Source organism: Protopterus annectens, chromosome 9.part0 (assembly GCF_019279795.1).
Source record: "Protopterus annectens isolate FY-2018-M chromosome 9.part0, PAN1.0, whole genome shotgun sequence".
In the NCBI taxonomy this organism is placed as follows: domain Eukaryota; kingdom Metazoa; phylum Chordata; order Ceratodontiformes; family Protopteridae; genus Protopterus; species Protopterus annectens.
Genome location: NC_056743.1, coordinates 1,925,701,715 through 1,925,722,442, shown reverse-complemented (window position 1 = coordinate 1,925,722,442; position 20,728 = coordinate 1,925,701,715). Strand labels below are relative to the sequence as shown.

Below are 20,728 nucleotides of genomic sequence, written 5' to 3'. Positions count from 1 at the left end.
ATGATGCTAGATCATTAGAGAAGGGGTCCTACTATTGATCCTTGGGGGACTCTGACTAAGATAGGCAGAAGTGATGAGAGTTCAGATTTCCATTGTACTGCATGTTGTCTGTCAGATAGCTTAGGCATAGCTGACCTTAGGCATATGCCAACTAGGCAGCCACTATGGTGCCACTCTAGCAGGGGCGCTTTTCCAATAATATGGATTGTGTAGGTAAACTGGGATGGGGCAACAGGTGGTGTTGGGGGGTGTGGAGCCCTTTGCCTAGTGCACCTATTGACCAAAGGCTGGCCCTGAGCTTAGGAACCAGGAGAGGGAAGTCTTTGATTGGTTTTGTGAGCCAAGAGTATGAAGGAATTTCTGATGGGAGATATTGATGAACCCTTTTGACTTGTTTGGGAAGATTGATGCTACTTGCTAGTTTGAGTTGGTTGATGGTGTTAGAGAAATTAATTAGGGATGTGGCGGTGCTGTGTTTCAGTCTAAAACTGTGTTGAGAGAGAGAGATAAGGTTGTGAGGTAGCAGGTATTGTAATTGAGCGTGTATACATTTTTCCAGAATTTTGACACAGGGAGAAAGGATGGCTATGGGTGTGTAATTGGTTAATTTTCTTGAGGTTCCTCCTTTATGTAGAGGGGTGATATAGGAAATTTTCCATAATTTTGGGGTATATTGTTCTGCTATAGACCTATTTACCAGAATTGAGATAGGCAGAGCTATGGCATCAGCTGAAAGTTTGAGGTACTCATTGAGGAGTTGGTCAGCTGTTAAGGATGAAGGTTTCAGTTTTTTCAGCATTGTTCTTATGATGTTAGTTTGGACAGGTTTGAAGTCAAAAGAGTTGTTGTTAGTTTCCACATTAGGTGGAAGAAATGGTGGGGTGGAATTGTTCCCTGTAACTAAGGAGAGGATGGTGTTTGTAAAGTAGGTGTTGATTCGTGAGACAATACTCACATTTTGGTTATTGGTTATTGGTTCTTAGGTTGTGGCTTTACGCGGGTGGAGGAGTGAGTTAATTGCCTGCTAGAACATTTTGGGATTGTTTTCATATTTATTTTGCATAGATGTATAATATGTTTTCTTGTCTAGTTTGAGTTGTTGTTTTTTTGTTTGTTTGATTGTGGAGCTGCTGGTATGCCAACAGAGTTTTATTGTCTTTTGTTTTCTGGTATTGAAACCAGGTTTTGTCCCTTAGTGTTTGAAGTCTAATGGTTTCTTTTGATATCCATGACAATCTCTTATTTTTAACACGACATGTATGAGTTGGTGCTAAGCTATTTAGAATAGCTTGAAATGTGTCATTGAAGTATATTATGGCCTGGTCAAGTTAGAGATGATGGAGTGGTGTCCAGTAACATTTATTGAACATGCCTAAGAATGCTTTGTTGGAGAAGTTTTTGGTATTTTGCACAACTTTGTAAACTATGGTTCTGGGTGGGTTGAGCTGATGACAGATTAAGTAGGTAGGTCTATGGTCACTGAAATTATTTGGAAGGCATCCGGAGAGACAGTTGTGGGTGGTACTGTTAATAAGTGACCAGTCTAAGATTGATCTCCTTTTGCTATGTTTATCTACTCGAGTAGGAAATTGGATAGTTTGGTAGAAACCATGTAGATTTATGAAGGTGGAGGGGTTATCACCAGTGCAATGTTCCAGTCTAAGTTGAAGTTGCACGTGATAATGGTAAGTAAGGATCTAAACAAAGGCTAATGCTAAGTAAAGGATCTAAATAATGGTAAGTAAGGATCTAAACAAAGGCTAATGCTAAGTAAAGGATCTAAATAATGGTAAGTAAGGATCTAAACAAAGGCTAATGCTAAGTAAAGGATCTAAATAATGGTAAGTAAGGATCTAAACAAAGGCTAATGCTAAGTAAAGGATCTAAATAATGGTAAGTAAGGATCTAAACAAAGGCTATTGCTAAGTAAAGGATCTAAATAATGGTAAGTAAGGATCTAAACAAAGGCTAATGCTAAGTAAAGGATCTAAATAATGGTAAGGAAGGATCTAAACAAAGGCTAATGCTAAGTAAAGGATCTAAATAATGGTAAGTAAGGATCTAAACAAAGGCTAATGCTAAGTAAAGGATCTAAATAATGGTAAGGAAGGATCTAAACAAAGGCTAATGCTAAGTAAAGGATCTAAATAATGGTAAGTAAGGATCTAAACAAAGGCTAATGCTAAGTAAAGGATCTAAATAATGGTAAGTAAGGATCTAAACAAAGGCTAATGCTAAGTAAAGGATCTAAATAATGGTAAGTAAGGATCTAAACAAAGGCTAATGCTAAGTAAAGGATCTAAATAATGGTAAGGAAGGATCTAAACAAAGGCTAATGCTAAGTAAAGGATCTAAATAATGGTAAGTAAGGATCTAAACAAAGGCTAATGCTAAGTAAAGGATCTAAATAATGGTAAGTAAGGATCTAAACAAAGGCTAATGCTAAGTAAAGGATCTAAATAATGGTAAGTAAGGATCTAAACAAAGGCTAATGCTAAGTAAAGGATCTAAATAATGGTAAGTAGTTTGTTGTTCTTCTTTCGGCTTTTCCCGGTTAGGGGTTGCCACAGCGGAATTCCGGTCCACTAATGATTGTCAGTAGATTTTTTTTTTATGGGTGCTGAGGTGCTAGCTCCATGCCTAACCTTCAATGAAGTCACGCCCATTCTACGCATGTCTTTTGAATGCCACCCGAATGCGGGAAGGACATGCAGATGCCACACAGAAGGTGCTCCAGTTGAGAATCGAATGGGAGAACCTCTTCCTGTGAGGCAACAATGCTACCACTGCACCACCGTGGCTTCTAAATAATGTTAAGTAAGGATTTAAATAAGGGCTGGGAAATAAACAGCTGTGGAAGTTTGTTGGACTGGTTATATATTCAGTGTACTCCTGCACTGTTCAGTGCAACTTACTCAGGCTGTGCAGATCAGCACAGCTTAGTGCATGCTTATGCAACTCAGTGCAAGCGGACTAGACAAAGCAGAAATGGATAACCAACTCACCGATTTAATAAGCAGGTGCCCCTCCTGTAGTACAAGACAGAGTTATACTTGTGCATACCATCCGCTATGGAAATGCTACTAGTGAGCCACTGAGCTCACCATAGCACTGCCCAGTAAATCCAACAGAAAAAATCAAAAGATCCAATTAAAACTAGGTGAAATCCTAATCACAAATGCAGTAAACCACTCAGAACCTGTATAAATTACCCTAACTCTCACATAAATGACTCACAAGGAGGATATCCACACCTCCAGGCTAGTTGCTCAACATAATGCATCTGAAATTATCCAAGGGCAACTAACACTGGGCAAAACTGCAGTCCAGGTTGCAACTCGTTACCGATCCCCACCATGCCCCAGGATTCCCACTCTTCATTTCTTAAGATACTGGAAAATATTAAGGTACAACCCAATACCTTAATTATGGGCAATTTCAACTACCCCACCATCAACTGGGAAAACTACTCATGTACCAACTCATTCACTCAATGTTCTCTGGAATTCATAAATTCCAATGCCTTAGATGAGTTTGTCCACACCCCCACCATGGGCAGCAATATCCTGGACCTGGTCATTACCAATATGGGTAACCGGTGTTCCACACCAGAAGTCAACTCCTCGCTGGTCAGATCTGACCACAACTTAATCACCCTAGACATCCAAATCCCACCCCCACCACCCATTAAGGAAACCACCGTCTAAAACTACTCCAAAGCCAACTTCATGCTTCTTAAGACAGATGTAGCAAACTTCATGACACCCATGCAGATGAAAAATAGAGGTACAACTGCTGAATCTTACACAAATGCACTGTATAAGAACATACACTAGTGCATGGATCGTGCCATCCCCTACAGAACCAAGATGCTATCCTCCAAAAAAAGGAACCCAATCTGGTTGTCCCCTGCCATAAATAAACTCTACAACTGAAGGAAGAAGCTGTTGCAAAAAAGAGTAAAATCCCAAGATTGGAGGAACTCCCTGGTCAGCCTCAGCAAGAAGCTGAGATCCCTCATAAAATCCTCCAAAGCCAGTTATGAAAATAAAATTGCCACTGATTCCAAAGACAACCACAAAGCATTTTACAGCTATGTCAAGAATCTCAATGGCAACATTCAGATCTGCTCTGAGTTACAACACAATGTTACTAAATATACAGAAGCAACGATATTGCCAACATCCTGGCAGATAGGTTCAGTGCTAACTTTACCCCCGCCCCCCCACCATCCAAAGGGCCCATCTTAATACTGGAAGAATGCAAAGCCCCTGTAATCATGGATGAACGAGTAAAGACTGCACTCTCCAAAGCCAAGAACACAGCATCCATGTGACCAGACAACATCCCAGGCTGTGTGGTGCATGAACTACAAAACGAACTGGCACCCCACTTAAGCACGATGTTCAATCATAGCCTCACCTCAGGTTATGTGCCTATTGAATGGCACACAGCAACAGTCATCCCACTCCACAAAGGGGGTGCCACCATGGACCCCAGATACTACCGTCCCATTAGCCTGACGAGCCTGGTCTGCAAGGCCATGGAACGTATCATCTTGGAGCTTATAAACAAAGACATAGGTAACCTCCAAACCCAGGACCCCAGTCAGTTTGGGTTTTATAAAAGGTACATCATGTTTACTAAACCTGATTGACTTCTTTGAAGCAATCACCAGAGCCGTAGAGGAGGGCAAGGTAGTGCACACAGCCTATCTCAACCTCACCAAAGCTTTCGATACCATCCCCCACTCTGGAATTATAGATAAACTCACTAAACTGGGCATAAATCCCTATGTCACAAGATGGGTGGCCAACTGGCTCACTATCAGAACCCACACAGTAAAAGTAGCCGACTCCAAGTCAGACTTCAGACCAGTGATGAGTGGAGTACCACAGGGTTTGGTCCTGGGTCCTCTCCTGTTCGGCATCTACTTGTTTGAAGTTTAGGCCAACACAAAAGGTCTTTGGCTAACAAAGTTCACAGATGACTGCAAACTCGGAGCCATAATAGAATCACCTAATGATGTAGACATTGTACAAAAGGGCCTCACAGAGACAGATGCTTGGTGTCAAAGTCATGGCCTCAAGCTCAATGGCAAGAAGTGCATTGTCATCCCCTTTGGGAAAAACTCAGTACCCATGAAATACCACATAGATGGTAGCTCACTAAATACCGGAAATGTGATAAGACATCTCGAGACACAGGTGTACAGTAGTCTCTCCTTTGATAACCACATCGCCACAGTAGTCAGGAAATCCTTCTAAGTGGCACACCTCATCACAAAAGGGTTCTCTAGAAAAAAGGAGGTCATTGTTCCTCTCTACTCATCCTTCATCAGACCCATTATAGAGTACAATGCCCCATTTGGCATGTATCTCACAAGACACCTACAACAATTGGAACGGCCACAGAAATGCCTCACTAAGAGGATTACTGGCCTTAAACAGATGCCATACACAGACTGTCTCAAAAAACTCCAGCTACACTCTGTTGCATATCGCCTACTCAGAGGCAATCTCTGCCTAACATACAAAGCTATGTCAAACCCAGAGCTGTTGGACATGCTACACTTAAAGAAATCCCAGTCTCTCCATACCACATGCTCCAGGGACCTAAACCTTTCACCACAATAAACAGAACATTCTGCTGGGATAGATTCCTGTCCCAGAGACTTCCCATATTCTGGAACAAACTACCCATTCATGTCAGACAAAGCTCCTCATTGGCCCTCTTTAAGAAAAATCGTGACGACTGGATGGGAAATAGAAAATTCGCCCCAGGGATCACTTCTGCGGCACTGCTCAACAAGGGTATAGGAAAATAATTTTCTTGGGTGGCGAAAGCCAGGGAACCTTTTTGGCTAGGCTTATATAGGCCCCAGGGCTGATAACCTAGTACCTACCTATGAACCTATGAACAACTGATTCTAAGATGGCTGTCATACCTGGCCAAGCAGATTCACTCATAGCAGTGATTTAAATAGAGCAAAACTAAACTAATGAAAAGAGAACCACTCAGAATGGATAAAATGCAACCAGCAATATCAAGCAAGACCGAAAAATTATTAAAGTGGTATAAAACTAGTACATGCAATGCAAAATCAGCTCAAAATGCCAAACATTCTAAAATAATAATAAACTATTCAAAACAGCCAGAACAACTAGACAACAAACACAAAAAGAAAAAGAACATTCCTTGCTTTTTTGTCAGAGATGATTAACAAAAAAGACAGATGATCCTCACCATAAGACATATAAAGAAAGACAGAAGAGCCTAGCATGTGTAGTTTTAGGCAAGAAGACACAGGATGATATGATAAAAACATTTAATTACAGAAGGAAATCTCTGGATTCCTAATGTGTGCAGTTATATATGGGGACGTGAAATATAAAAAAACATAAATTCTCTAATTTGAGGATGGTTGAGCAAATCCCCACATAAGGACAGAATCCAATATACAGGTAAATGGCTGTACACTTTTTGGGTATTGTACTGAAGGACCAGGCTTTCTGAACATGTATAAAAATACACATCTCTGAAAAGTAACATCAGATGAAAGACTGTTGGGGTTTCTATAATGTTGGTACCTGCATTTTATTCATGAAAAGAGAGTTTTTATATCATATAAGGTAACATTTTAGTCTGAACACTAGCTACTATAATGTTAACAATCAAGAAACCCCTCATTTTCATTAACATTGTAACAAAACTGTATGTTCAACACTGCTGATCTTCATAGGTAACAGCCAGGTGAGGTAAAGCACAGCCCATGTAACATACTAACTGCACAGACATGTCTCTTATAACAGTAGGATGGTCGGATCAACCCAGACACACACATCTGCATTATCACAGTTTCAGTTCTTTAGACAAACACATGCACAAAACAAAGGTCACAGTGTGCGCTTGTTAACTTTGCAAACATTAAAATATCCCAGGAAAGTATTTTTTTTCTTTAACATGCCCTGTTCTCCTATTTAGAGAGAGAGAAACCTTTGTTATTTTTACAGTACAGTGAGCGCAACATACTGTAGGTAAAACAAGCACTCCTAGCAGAGGATGGTTTCGATCCATCGACCTCTGGGTTATGGGCCCAGCACGCTTCCGCTGCGCCACTCTGCTGTTGTACAAATTAAAAGCTAGACCATCTGTATTCTCTGCTGTTGCTGCAGTGTAACGTGTTGTTATTCTTCCTGTCAACAAATACTAGACCAGTGAGATGTAGGCTGACACGGGTGAAAAAAGAGCAAATTAATCACTGAACACTTATTGTGGAATCATTTTAATGAATTTACGCACTACAATATAGAAAAAAGGGAGCTGGTAAGTGTAAGGCATGAGAAAAATAAATAACTACCTTCTGTCTGTGTCACGCATTTCAAATTCCTTTCTGTGTGACCCTAATCGCTTATAGGCTGGGCTGAGAGTGTCTGACTTCATTTAGCTTCCTACTAAGGCTTTGACATGTTTCTTAAAGCCACAGTACATCAGTGTACATTTCTCCTGCTGTTCTGAATGACTGTGTGTCTTTATGTTTCATTCCTTTACTAACATACCCACATATAACCCTTGCTATCTAGCTTTCCTTGACACTTCCTTCACTTGCTGCTGACTTGTATTAATACTTGCTTTAAATAATTTAGTACCTGTATCACCCGTGTCTATATTTTCTTGTTGTTACTAATTATGTCTTGTATATTATTTAACTACATTCTGCCTGTTGTAACTTCTTTTCATGTTGTTTATTGTCTTGGTGTTGTCTTCTTAGGACTTCACTGAAAATAAAACCTCCCAGCTGGACATCCCAATTAACAAGTATAAATAAATAATAAGAGATAGATAAATAATAAGAGTGGGTAGTCTAGCCTGGATATAGATTTGCTGTGTCCAGGACTATTTGTAGGCTTCTAGGCCCCCAAGCCTTTCTGTGTTGGAGGGAAGCCTTCTAGCTTAATTTTGTTTCTTAGAACTAGCCAGTTTTTTGTTTGAGCACTTGTTCAGAAGTTATTGTAAGCACTAAATAAGCTACAAATTACTACAACATTCAACTTTCCTCACTGTCTAGAGGAAAACAGTTTGTAGTACTTAACAAATAAGCACCTATCCAGGCATGTCTAAGGGTCAGCCCCCGGTGTTTTCTCCTGTCTACCTGATGAATCTGGGCATCTTGGGGCAATGGAGTAATTGCCTCATGTACACAGACAACCCTCTCCTCCTACCACCCAACACTACAACCTGTGAGGGATGCACTTATATAGCCAAACTGGAAGCAAAGCTCTCTTCACCCAAGACTGGACTAGACAGTCAAGAAGAGAAGGTAAACACTTGCACCACACCACACTCAGCACATAGTCCCTCAAAACCTACACCACCAAAATGCATACATAGAAACACAAAACACACACCTACACTCGCGGAGGCTCTCAGTAAAAACCTGCCCAAGCAACAGGGACCTCCAAAGCAGAAACACAAGCAACCTCCACCCCCAAACACAACCCAAATGACACATAGCCCACAAACTCAGTGTGCCACTCAACCACAGCCCATAAGGCATAACAACGTACCCAACACTCTAGTCATAGGTGACTCTATAGTCAGGCACACTGATGTTCCACTCACCAGGCTAAACAAGTAGAAAGTTACTGTCAGCTGCCTGTCGGGTGCCAGGATCCACCACATAACACATGCACTCAGGTCACTCCACAACAAGTACAAATATGACTTTGTCATTGTCCATGTTGGTGTGAATGACCTGAGACGTACCTCCTTGGACTACATGAAAAGGGACATGGAGGAGCTGTCCAATCTTGTAGCCCAGGCAGGTATGACCCTAGCCCTGAGTAGCATCCTGCCATCACCCAGAATGATACCACAGTACAAGGACAAAATGATTGACTTCAACAATTGGCTAAGCTTCTGGTTTCATTCTAAGGGGATCCAGTATCTGTCTGCCTGGGATGACATGATCGACAAGCCATGATGCTTTGCCAGAGATGGCCTGCACCTGTCGACCCTGGGATTCCAGATACTGGCTAAGGCTCTAGCCACCCCTATAGTGCCTTTTTTAGGCAAGGTTCAAATGACAAATTCACCACCCTAACAGGTACAGGCAAGAAGAATCTGAGGGTATTGCTACTCAATGCTAGAAGTCTTAACCTCAAAATGCACTCTCTCGAGGCACTCCTTAAAATGGAGAACATTGACATCTGTGCAGTGACAGAGACCTGGTTTAAGGCTCCAGAGAGTACCCCTGCATTATCAGGCTATAATTCATACCACACCTTTCGGCCACCTAACCTGGACCAAAACACTAAAGGCGGAGGCGTGTCCATATTCATTAAGGATATTCACACCTCCAGGCTAGTTGCTCAGCATAATGCATCCGAGATTATCCAAATGCAACTAACTCTGGGCAAGACCGCAATCCAAATTGTAGCTTGCTACAGATCCCCCACCATGCCCCAGGATTACCACTCCTCATTTCTTAATACACTGGAAAATATTAGGGTACAACCTAACACCCTAATAATGGGCAATTTCAACTACCCTACCATTAACTGGGAAAACTACTCATGCACCAACTCTTGTGCTCAACGTTTTCTGGAATTCATAAATTCCAATGCCATGGATCAACTTATCCACACCCCCACCAGGGGCAGCAATATCCTAGACCTGGTTATTACCAACATGGGCAACCGGTGCTCCACACCAGAGGTCAATTCCTCGTTGGTCAAATCCGACCATAAGCTCATCACCCTAGACATCCACCCCCCTCCCCCACCCCCCATTAGGGAAACCACAGTAAAAAATTTCTCCAAAGCCAACTTCACGTTTCTTAAGACAGAAGTGGCAAACTTCACGACACCCATGCTGATGGACAATAGAGGTATGACTGCTGAATCCTACACAAATGCACTTTATAAGCACATACATGAGTGCATGGATCGTGCAATCCCCTAACAGAAACAAGATGCTATCTTCCAAAAAAAGGAAGCCAATCTGGTGGTCCCCTGCCATAAACAAACTCTACAACAGAAGAAAGAAACTGTTGCAAAAAATAGTAAAATCCCATGATTGGAGAAACTCCCTGTTCAGCTTCAGTAAGAAGCTGAGATCCCTCATAAAATCCTCTAAAGCTAGTTATGAAAACAAAATCGCCACTGACTCTAAAGACAACCACAAAGCATTGTATAGCTATGTCAAGAATCTCAATGGCAACACTCAGATCTGCTCTGAGTTTCAGCACAATGGCACTAAATATACAGAACCAACGGATATTGCCAACATCCTGGCAGATAGGTTCAGTGCTAACTTTACCCCTCTGTCATCCCCTAAAGGGCCCATCTCTATACCAGAAGAATGCAAAGTTCCTGTAATCACGGATGCACAGGTAAAAAACACACTATCCAAAGCCAAGAACACAGCATCCATGGGACCTGACGACATCCCAGGCTGTGTTCTAAATGAACTACAGAACGAACTGGCACCCCACCTAAGTACCATGTTCAATCATAGCCTCACCTCAGGCTATGTGCCGAGTGAATGGCGCACAGCAACAGTTATCCCACTCCACAAAGGGGGAGCCACCACAGACCCTGGAAACTACCACCCCATTAGCCTAATGAGCCTGGTCTGCAAGGCTATACAGCGTATCATCATGGAACTTATAAACAATGACATTGGTAATCTCCAAACTCAGGACCCCACCCAGTTTGGGTTTGTAAAAGGCAGATCATGTCTCCTAAACCTGATAGACTTCTTTGAAGCAGTCACTAAAGCCGTAGATGAGGGTAAGGTGGTTCACACAGCCTATCTAGATCTCACCAAGGCTTTTGACACCATCCCCCACTCTGGAATTATAGATAAACTCACTAAACTAGGTATAAATCCCTATGTCACAAGATGTGTTGCCAAGTGGCTCACTGACAGAACCCACACTGTGAAAGTAGCAGATTCCAAATCCAGCTTCAGACCAGTGACAAGTGGAGTACCACAGGGTTCAGTCCTGGGTCCTCTCCTGTTTGATATCTACTTCTCTGAAGTACAGGCCAACACAGAAGGTCTTTGGCTAACGAAGTTCGCAGATGACTGCAAACTAGGAGCCATAATCAAAACTCCAAAAGATGTGGACATCCTACAAAAGGGCTTTGCTGAGACAGATGCCTGGTGTCAAAGCCATGGCCTCAAGCTCAATGCCAAAAAGTGCATCGTCATTCCTTTTGGTAAAAACTCAGTACCCATGAACTACCACATAGGTGGTAGTCTACTTAACACTGAAAGTGTGATAAGAGACCTTGGGACACAGGTGGACAGTAGTCTCTCCTTTGATAATCACATCACCTCAGTAGTCAGAAAATCCTTCTATGTGGCACACGTCATCACAAAAGGTTTCTCATCCAGGAAAAAAGAGGTCATTGTTCCCCTCTACTCATCACTCATTAGACCCATTATAGAGTAGAATGCCCCTTTTGGTATGTACCTCACAAGACATCTACAACAACTGGAAAGGCCACAGAAATACCTCACAAAGAGGATTACTGGCCTCAAAGAGATGCCCTATGCAGTCCGTCTCAAAAAACTGCAGCTTTACTCTGTTGCATATCGCCTACTCAGAGGTGATCTCTGCCTAACACACAAAGCTATGTCAAACCCAGAGCTTTTAGACATGCTCCACTTAAAGAAATCCCAATCCCTACGAGCTACACGCTCTAGGGACCTAAACCTCATCACCACAATAAACAGAACATGCTGGAGGGATCGATTCCTGTCCCAGAGACTTCCCATACTCTGGAACAAACTACCTATCTATATCAAACAAAGCTCCTCATTAGCACTCTTCAAGAAAAATCTTGATGATTGGATGGGAGATAGGAAATTCACCCCAGGGATCACCTCTGTGGCTCTGCTCGACAGGGGCACAGGAAAATAATTTTCTTGGGTGGCGAACGCCAGGGTACCTTTGGCTAGGCTTATATAGGCCCTAGGGCCAATAGCCTAGTACCTACCTATGAACCTATGAACCTATGAAAATGGAAACAGTTTATGCATATGTTTGTTTATTTGCTGATTGGGTAAGCAAATTGGTTTAAAGAATCTGTTTCAGTCACAAAACAAAACAAATGCACATGAATTACTCTTACTAGTTTAAAGATGCGTGAACAAGACAGGTATTTATAATAACAGAAAAAGATAAACACAAGCAGAAATTAAAAATATAAATTGGATACAACAAAAGAATCACAGTACATACGTAGTCTAATCAAAATAAAAAGTGTAATGCAAGTGGGTTAAAAGGCAGAGAACTAGTAACTGACATGGATGCATATGAAATAAGCACATGGAGAGGAATTAAGATCTGGCACAAAACATTGTGTGGCACAGAACAGCACCGGTGATATGGTGACATTTGGTTTAGTTACCATGAGGCTTGGTGTCAGTTACTGCAAAATGGTTAGACTAAGTTATCATAATGTATTTCCTTATTTAATATTACATAAGCCATCTGGATGCAAGGTATAACATAGGAAGAAGGAAATAACTAATGATTTCATGACTGAAAAAAATAACAGAAATGCTACATTCTGTTCAAATACAAAGAATATAGCACAGATGACTTATATTTAATAGTAATGCACCTAACTAGTATCACTGCCTCAGTGATAAATCTTACATTATGATTTACTGGCCTCCTTTCACAGAGATAATCATTCCATGCATTTATACTAGGGTCCCTATTAATTATCTGAACTTTTTAAAGTTCGAATGTCATATAATCGACACCATATGAGCGAACTTTAAAAAGTTTGAAGGTGAAAAGTAACGGCTCCGTACAGCGCAGAATGGGAAAATTTCCTTTTCTGCACTGAAATGTGATCTCAGAGTTAGTCTATTTAAGTAGGAAGTGTGTGGGAGGGTGCAGAATTGAGGTAAGTTTTTTTTTTTTTAATTTTTTATTATATATTCAATGTTTCAAACTTTGCTCATATGTTGTCGAACATATGAGGTTCAAAGTTTTGAAACTTCGAATATATAATATAGACCCTCTATACTATATCCTAGGACATTCTAACTTTATGGGCAGTTTGAATGACATCTGCATATTTAATGCCCAGTACAAATGACTGTAGCTGTAAGCATACCTCTCAACCTCTTGGAACAAGAAATCTGGACAAAGCCAAATTAATAGTGGGACAGAGGTTCAAAAATAGGGACAAGTTTTAAATATTGCTTGTACAAACTCAGAAAGTTGATAGAATAACAGGTTTTGCATTGGTATGAATTTTCTGAAGGGTATGGTTTCTGAAACTCGAATGTCTGTCATTATATTCTGACTTCAGTCTTTAGTGATTTGCCACTAATTTGGCAGAAAACTACAATTTTATGAAAAATGGCCCAAAAATAATAATCGACATTCTGCGAAAATCTGTACAGTTGAAAGGTATGGCTGTAAGTCAAATGTGTGCAAAGAGAGTAAATGTTTAGTTGGGAGGGGGGGGCAACACTTCTACCCAGTTAGCTGTTTTCCTCAGGTCATACTATGTATTCTGACTGGCCATAAATAGACTTGCATTCTCGATCCACTTAATGACACAGTTGTTCTGTCTTAAACCTGTAGCTCAGTTATTGCTCTCACCTTGCTGAAGTCACACTGCACTGTTTCTTTAGCTTGATTATCACCAGCCCCTTGCTGAAGAAATGTTACACTGTATCTTTAACTTGGTAATTGCCCTCACTTAGCTGAAATCATAGTGCACTGTACCTTTAACTTGGTAATTGCCCTCACTTTCCTGAAGTCATGGAACTCTATGTGTTCATCTTCATTCTTGCCCTCACCTTGCTGAAATCACACTGTGCTGTTTCTTTAGCTTGGTTAGTGCCATCCCCTTGCTGAAGTCACTGTACACTGAACCTTTAGCTTGGTTATTGCTTCCACTTTGGTGAAGACACAGTACACTGTGTTATTGTACTTTTATAAACTGGTCATGAACAGTTCAGATGATGTATCAGTTTGTTGATCTCTATATCAGAAATATCTGTATTTGTGATCAAATGCCATTGACTACATTTTAGTTTTAATTTTTTAATGTTCCTTTTCTATTTATACTGAAATCCTGGGCGGATTGACACCCGCTGTCTGTTGCCTCATCCCAAATGCAGTCCGAAAGACTCCATTAAAAATATCATTTGATTTCCATTGTAAGTCTTAAGACCAAACTCTTAATAAAGGCTCTCTCATTCTTTTTGCCTTTTGTAGTTGTAACATATTTGCATCAATACTTTTCCACTTTGATGACACATCCTTTAACTGCCATGCTTACTTTACATTTCTTCTTCAAAGCACCCTGCACACAGCCTTCAGAAACCCCACTAAACAGTTCAATGAAAACAGATGCCATCTGAACCCTTCAGGACTCATTTTGTTTGGGAACATTCCTGGACAAAATACATTCTCATTGCAGATAGTGAGGATGGCACCACAGTAGAAGGGGGTTGTTACTGACCAGGACCCAGGTGCCATCCATTATCACTGCCTGATCTGCAATAATCGCACATTAACAGCAATGTCCAACACTTCTAGGAATTACATTACGTTGTAATCTAGACACAAAGTAGCTGCTGCTGCAGGCTTAGTGTCAGAACTCTAAGGAATAATATATTGACATTTGGTAGGCCTGTCAGGTAAGTTTACTAGGATATATAATACAACTGCCCGAATTGCAACCAAGTCAAGAGAAGGACAAAGGTCCCCACGGAAAAGCTGCAAGAGGATAGCATACCAATATCATCTCTGAGATCCAACCTGGTGAAAGAACCAAGATTGTGCCGCGTAGAAAATAATTTATTTTTCCATAATACAGTGACATCAGAGTTTATAATGTAAAGCAAAGCGAATTTGGGGAATGTTGTCCTTCATATGCTCCTGCACTAATCCAGGCTGATCATTCTGTCCTTCCTTGTTTTTACAACCAAAATATCTCTTCCCTTACTAAATTCTAACATCCTAACTGTCCCTTTTCTCACTGAATTCCAGTTTCTCTCTACCTATCTCAAACTCACTACTGCGCCTATTTTTATCTATTTATCTCAATCTTCCTACAGTTTCATCATGTTCCTTCCATTTTGTACTTCCCCTCAATATTGCCTTCGCTATCACTGTTTAGAACAAGTAACACTAGCACAGCAACGATAAGCCGTACTCATGGTCATATGCCATACATGTATCTCATAAATATTTACTACCAAAACCATATTTATCAGCTGATCAGTCATTTCTCTATGAGGGCAGAAGCTATTTCATGTTAGTTTATTTGTTAGCTTTCTTTTTTTTTTACTTTATATTACTCTCTCAATTGTTACTGTTTATGTATAAACTATTTACTACCTATATTTACCAAAGTTATGTATTCTTGATTGTTATCAATTTCTTGTATTGTTTTTAATGTGTTTTTGTAATGGACCTTTTCTCCCAGAGCCTCCACTGAACAAGGGCTACTGACCCAGTCAGACAGCCCCAGTAAACAAATGTAAAATAATTAAAATAAAAAGTAGCAGTTGTTCAGCTTTTTGAAAATACCGTTCTGCATGATTTATTTTAATGAAGTGGAATTTACATGGCTGCCTTCTTCTTTCTAACCCTACATCCCTTCATTTCCACCCCCAGCAGAGTATATCTGTCACGTCCTCACACAAGTAAGTTACATAACAGTAGCCAACAAATGAACGGTAGTTCAGCTATGCCTAGCATATAGGTTACATTAAAAAAAAACACTCGTGCCTTCCTTTTAGAGATATGCTCTTTTGGTACTCTACAGCCAGGGTTCCCGGATCCTAAATTTTTTTATGACTTAAAAAGTGCAGAGGGAAGTGACCATTTACAACCATTATACATAAAGAATGGAATTCTCTCCTGTATTGTATCACATAAGAAGTCCTATTACTTTAAAAAAAGATTCCTCCATGTGCACTGATCTGGATTGGCCTTTAAGGCAGTAGTATCACATAAACTCACACTGAGAGATAGTTACTGTGACACAAGGTAAATACTGCTAGCTGAGCTAACTGGAATTATGTAAATAATTATATGTAATTTGTGAATACCAGCATGATGCAATTGCTTGTGTTACCAAATGTATTAGAACTACATGTTATGTGTATAGTAAACTGCTGATACAAAAGTATGTGTTGAACAGGGTTTGTACAGTACTGAGCTTCAAAGATATAGCCACAGTGTACCCAACAAGAACATAGAAAATTAACTTGCAAAACTTAAGAATAGTTGAGGTTAAGTTACATTACAGCTGGACCATGAACAGGAGATGTTAGCTCTCAGTTTCAATGCAGAAGCAAACACAGTGTCTAGAGCTAGAAGTTTTTTGTATTGTCTTGAAAGAGACGTAATTACTAGGTTGAAAATGTAAAAAGTATTTTATTGTTTTATGACTTTCAGGATCTGCAAACATCTGCAAGATATGTATTTTTCACACAGAGATGCTAAATTATTTTTCTGACAAAAGGGGTTAGTCTGGGAACTGAAGTCAGTTGACAAACAGTGATGTCATCCAAGCTAATCGAGCAGTAATATTTGATATTAATTTAAGAACTCTCTCAGAGAAAGACTGGGCATTTTGTATTTTGTCTTGGACCTAGCAAGAACATCCACTCATCATCACCATCTGCACTTGCGTTGCTCTGTAAGTAAGTTTTTTAGGGAATAGTGCCTTGTGATGCCCAGGCACTAGCCTTGTAATCAGGGAGCCTCAATCCTCACCATTAACACCAGTGAGGAGTGTCCACACTGGGAAGGATAACAAATACACACACACACAGTAAAGTACAATTTCCCTTAAGAGCACACAGATATCACAGTCAGTCTGAGGCTGTTTTCTCCCTTTCTCTCCAAATCCCCAATAAGACTCCCCACTGGCACAGCTATAGGGTCCAGATCTCAGTCTAGTGGTCAAGCTAAAACCTCCAGCGCCCTCTCTGTCCAACCAGTGCTTCATGGCTCTGCCCAAGTAGCTGACACACACACACTTTAAGATTTGATTTAGGTACAAACACGCAGACACTCCTTGAGAAGGCTGGCACAGGTTCTTCCGCTGCGCCCTCATTCCGCCAGGCTATAAAGTAGTAATCACTGCCACCAACCACTAATATCAGCTACTAAAAAGGCCCTTATCAAAGGGTGCCCATTTATTACTGTGCAATATTATTATCCAAATAGTAAGTGTGACCCAGGACTAAAGCTATTGGAGTGGCTTGGCCAGTATCACTATAGATATTCAATGTACTCTAGAGCTTAAATTCTCTCTACACAAAACAGCCACAGTTGAAAGGTTTAAAATATTTAATAATAAATAATAAAACACAAGACAATACTTCTTACTACACAGTGCTAGTCAAGAGTTCAGAGATCACAGGAGAATGCTTAAAATTATACAGTAGAATAGTTCTGACATCAATACAGAAAACAGCTAAGACTAAACTTACTATTTTCTATCCGTATCTAAGTGCAATCACAGTTCTAAATAAACTTACATATAGAGCAAAGCAGAATACTGGTGAGTTGTTGACAGCTTTAGACAAAATCCAAAATGCTTTTTCTCTGTAATTGATAATACATCCTGCTGACTCATTTTAGATTATATCATTCTTAACAATTCTCTGGTTTCCCAGGCTAACAGAAACTCTACATTTACATTTCTTAGTAAGCTTGCACCTTGTCAGGAAACCACAGCAATTAAAGACATTATATATGTAAAATCTAGCAATTAACTCTGTTCTCAAAACTATAGAAAGAATCTGCTGATTCAGACATTACAGCTCCGAGCCCTGAGATCAAGCAGTCATAAAATACTTGACTTATCAGCTTTCTTACAGAAGAGTGCACTGTTGTTAAATTTTTGCAGTTCAATATCCAATACAGTCTTCTCACATTAAAGAGAACAAGCCTATGGCTTTTATAAATATTTACAAAGACAGAATTATCTACGAAATTCTATCTAGCTAGGCTGGCAGCCTTCACATACCGCTTTTAGATATAGTTAGGAAATAGTAAAGATTAGTTTAGATGTTTTCTGTATTTATTTGAGACTGTGCTGCAATGTTGTTTTAAATATTTCCTGTGATTTTGAACTCTGAAGTTACTGTGTTGATTTATTGAGTATTGTCTTGTTCTTTTATTATTTATTATTAAATATATTTAAACATATATTTGTGGTTGATATTTGTGAGACATATTTAAGCTCTGAGAGTACTTGCATATATATTTGGTAACACTGTACAGACCACTCCTACATAGCCTTGCTCTTGGTCAGACTACCATTTGGATTAATAGTAACATTACACAGTAGGATTGGACACCCTTTGTTAAGGGCCTTAAGTAGCTGATAAGTAGTGACTGGTGGCAGCTGGAACTACCTTATAGTCTGGACAGAAGGGGGCATAGCTAGTAAATCTGAGCCAGCCTTTCCCAGGAGTATATGTGTGTGTGTGTGTGTGTGTGTGTGTGTGTGTGTGTGTGTGTGTGTGTGTGTGTGTGTGTGTGTGTGTGTGTGTGTGTGTGTGTGTGTGTGTGTGTGTGTTTGTATATAAATCAGATGTCAAAGAATGTGTGTCAGCTACGTGGGCAGGGACACGAAGTACTGGTTGGACAGAGAGGGTGCTGGAGGTGTTGGCTTGACCACTCAGCTGAGATCTCAGCTCTATAGCTGTGCCAGTGGGGAGTTTTTGGGGGGATCTGGAGAAAGAGGTAGAAACCAGCCCCAGACTGACTGTAGTTTCTGTGTGCTCTTAAGGGAAATTGTAGTTTACTGTGTGTGTACTTATCATCCTCCCAGTGTGTATATCCCCTAGCTGTTCCAGTGGTAAGGACTGAGGCTCTTTGACTATTGGGCCAGTGCAGGGGCATCACAGTTACATTTCTAATATTTTTTCCTTTATTGCCCTCCCCTTGGCCAATGAGATGTTACACTCCCATTACTTCCTTATCTTGTCAGTGGCTATACTGACCACTGGTGTTTATGTGGGTTGTGTACTCTGACCCACAAAGCATTAATGGTTCCATTTGTACAATTTGCAGCTGATCACTTGTAGGTAGCATTAGGAATAAGCTTATTGTTTTGAGTCTCCTGCACATAAGTTTACTTACATCATTTTGTTAAAAAAACATTTTAGAATCTCTTTTAGGTTTGCACCACTTTTGTTAGCAAAGGTAATTTACATGTCATATTTCCATCCATCCATCCATCACCCCTTTTCCCATTTTTGCACATGGGGATGGAGTGTCACTTTAACAGTGACAATTATCTAGAGCCAGGGTGCACAGTGCCAGCTGGATGGCACTGCCGCTGCTGGTCTTGCATACCTCACACACACTTTATTTGTTGCCGATGAAATTAAAAAGTTGTGAATTGGTCTCTTTTATCTTACTTTGTTTCCTATACCCATTTGACATCCGGTACTAACAATGGAATAAAATGAAAACATTCTTCTAATGTCTTGTCAGCACTTGAAACGATACGATCATCACAAAGTGCCTCCCCATCTCTGGAATAGACTCCCACTAAATATTACACAGTGCAATACAATATCTTCTCTGAAATGGTCACTGGATAATAGGATGAACTCCCACAAATTCACCTTGGGCTTCATTGGTCTACCTTCCTCAACGGAGAGTGGGGTATGGTCTAGGGGTGGGTAGTGGCAAGGTGTAAATGGTCACAAGACTCAACTGCACTGAACTGTGTTTAATTCTAGGATTGTATGAAAATTATTTTGTGTTTAGTTCCTAACCTGACTGCTCTGTCTCAATGTTTCTATAACATTATGTTTATTGTGTACTTCATGATGCAGAATTTACTTCCCACAGGTGGGAATTTTTCTCTCCAGCTCTTCTTTTTAGATGGGCTAAGCACAATAGGACTACTCAGTCAACTTTTTGTAAAATAAATAAATTCCAGAGATTTAAACACGATTTGGGTAAAATTCTAAAGTCTTTTGATGAAGTGTTTCCTCAAAAAAATTGTATATGGTGACCCATAAATGGTGTAATACAGTTGTAGCAATGTGGTTGGATTAGTCTGGTTCAAATGTTTAATTTAATTCATAATGCCATCTCTAGTTGTGTATGAAATATGATATCCAAAGAGAGAGGCAGATCAATGGAGCAGCTAAGCTGGAGGTTGCAAAGCGTAAGACCTGGGTTTGAACCTCCTCATTCTCATTTCTGTATCAGATAACCTACAGCAAGACACATAACATCACTGATCCCCAGTATGTTCAAAAATATGTACTGGTATCACTGGGAGAAAATGGTCACCTAAAATACTCCCTTGCAGTGTATATGGGCTGATCAGCAGGTGACTTATTTAATCCCATGTATCGGTGGGTGAGCATTTGACAGGACAGTAGACACATACAGACAGACAGACTGCTCCTGCTCTGCAATGATAGGTTGCCCAAAGTAAATAAACTGTATGCTGAAAAGGTTTGTAATATAAATTTGTAAATTCTCAGTGATTCTACCCTCTACAGTAGAGGATTTCATCCTACCTGTATTGCCAAGGATTCAGCCAATGACGTAGTCACACAGGAGACATCAGATGGATCAAACATCCAGTACGCAGCTCTCTTACCCTGACAGCAGGAGCAGGGTGGCTGGCACCGTTGCAGGGGTACTTTCTAGTCAACCTATGGGACATGCAGTCTGAAGGAAATTTGAATA

The 20,728-nt window shown here is 40.3% G+C and overlaps 1 non-coding gene across 1 annotated transcript; it reads right to left on the bottom strand.

Moving 5' to 3' along the window:
- Nucleotides 1-7,053: 7,053 nt before the first annotated feature.
- TRNAM-CAU lies at nucleotides 7,054-7,125 on the bottom strand. The gene has a single exon. It is a non-coding gene; the product is annotated as a tRNA-Met (tRNA).
- Between the last annotated feature and the right edge of the window lie 13,603 nt (nucleotides 7,126-20,728).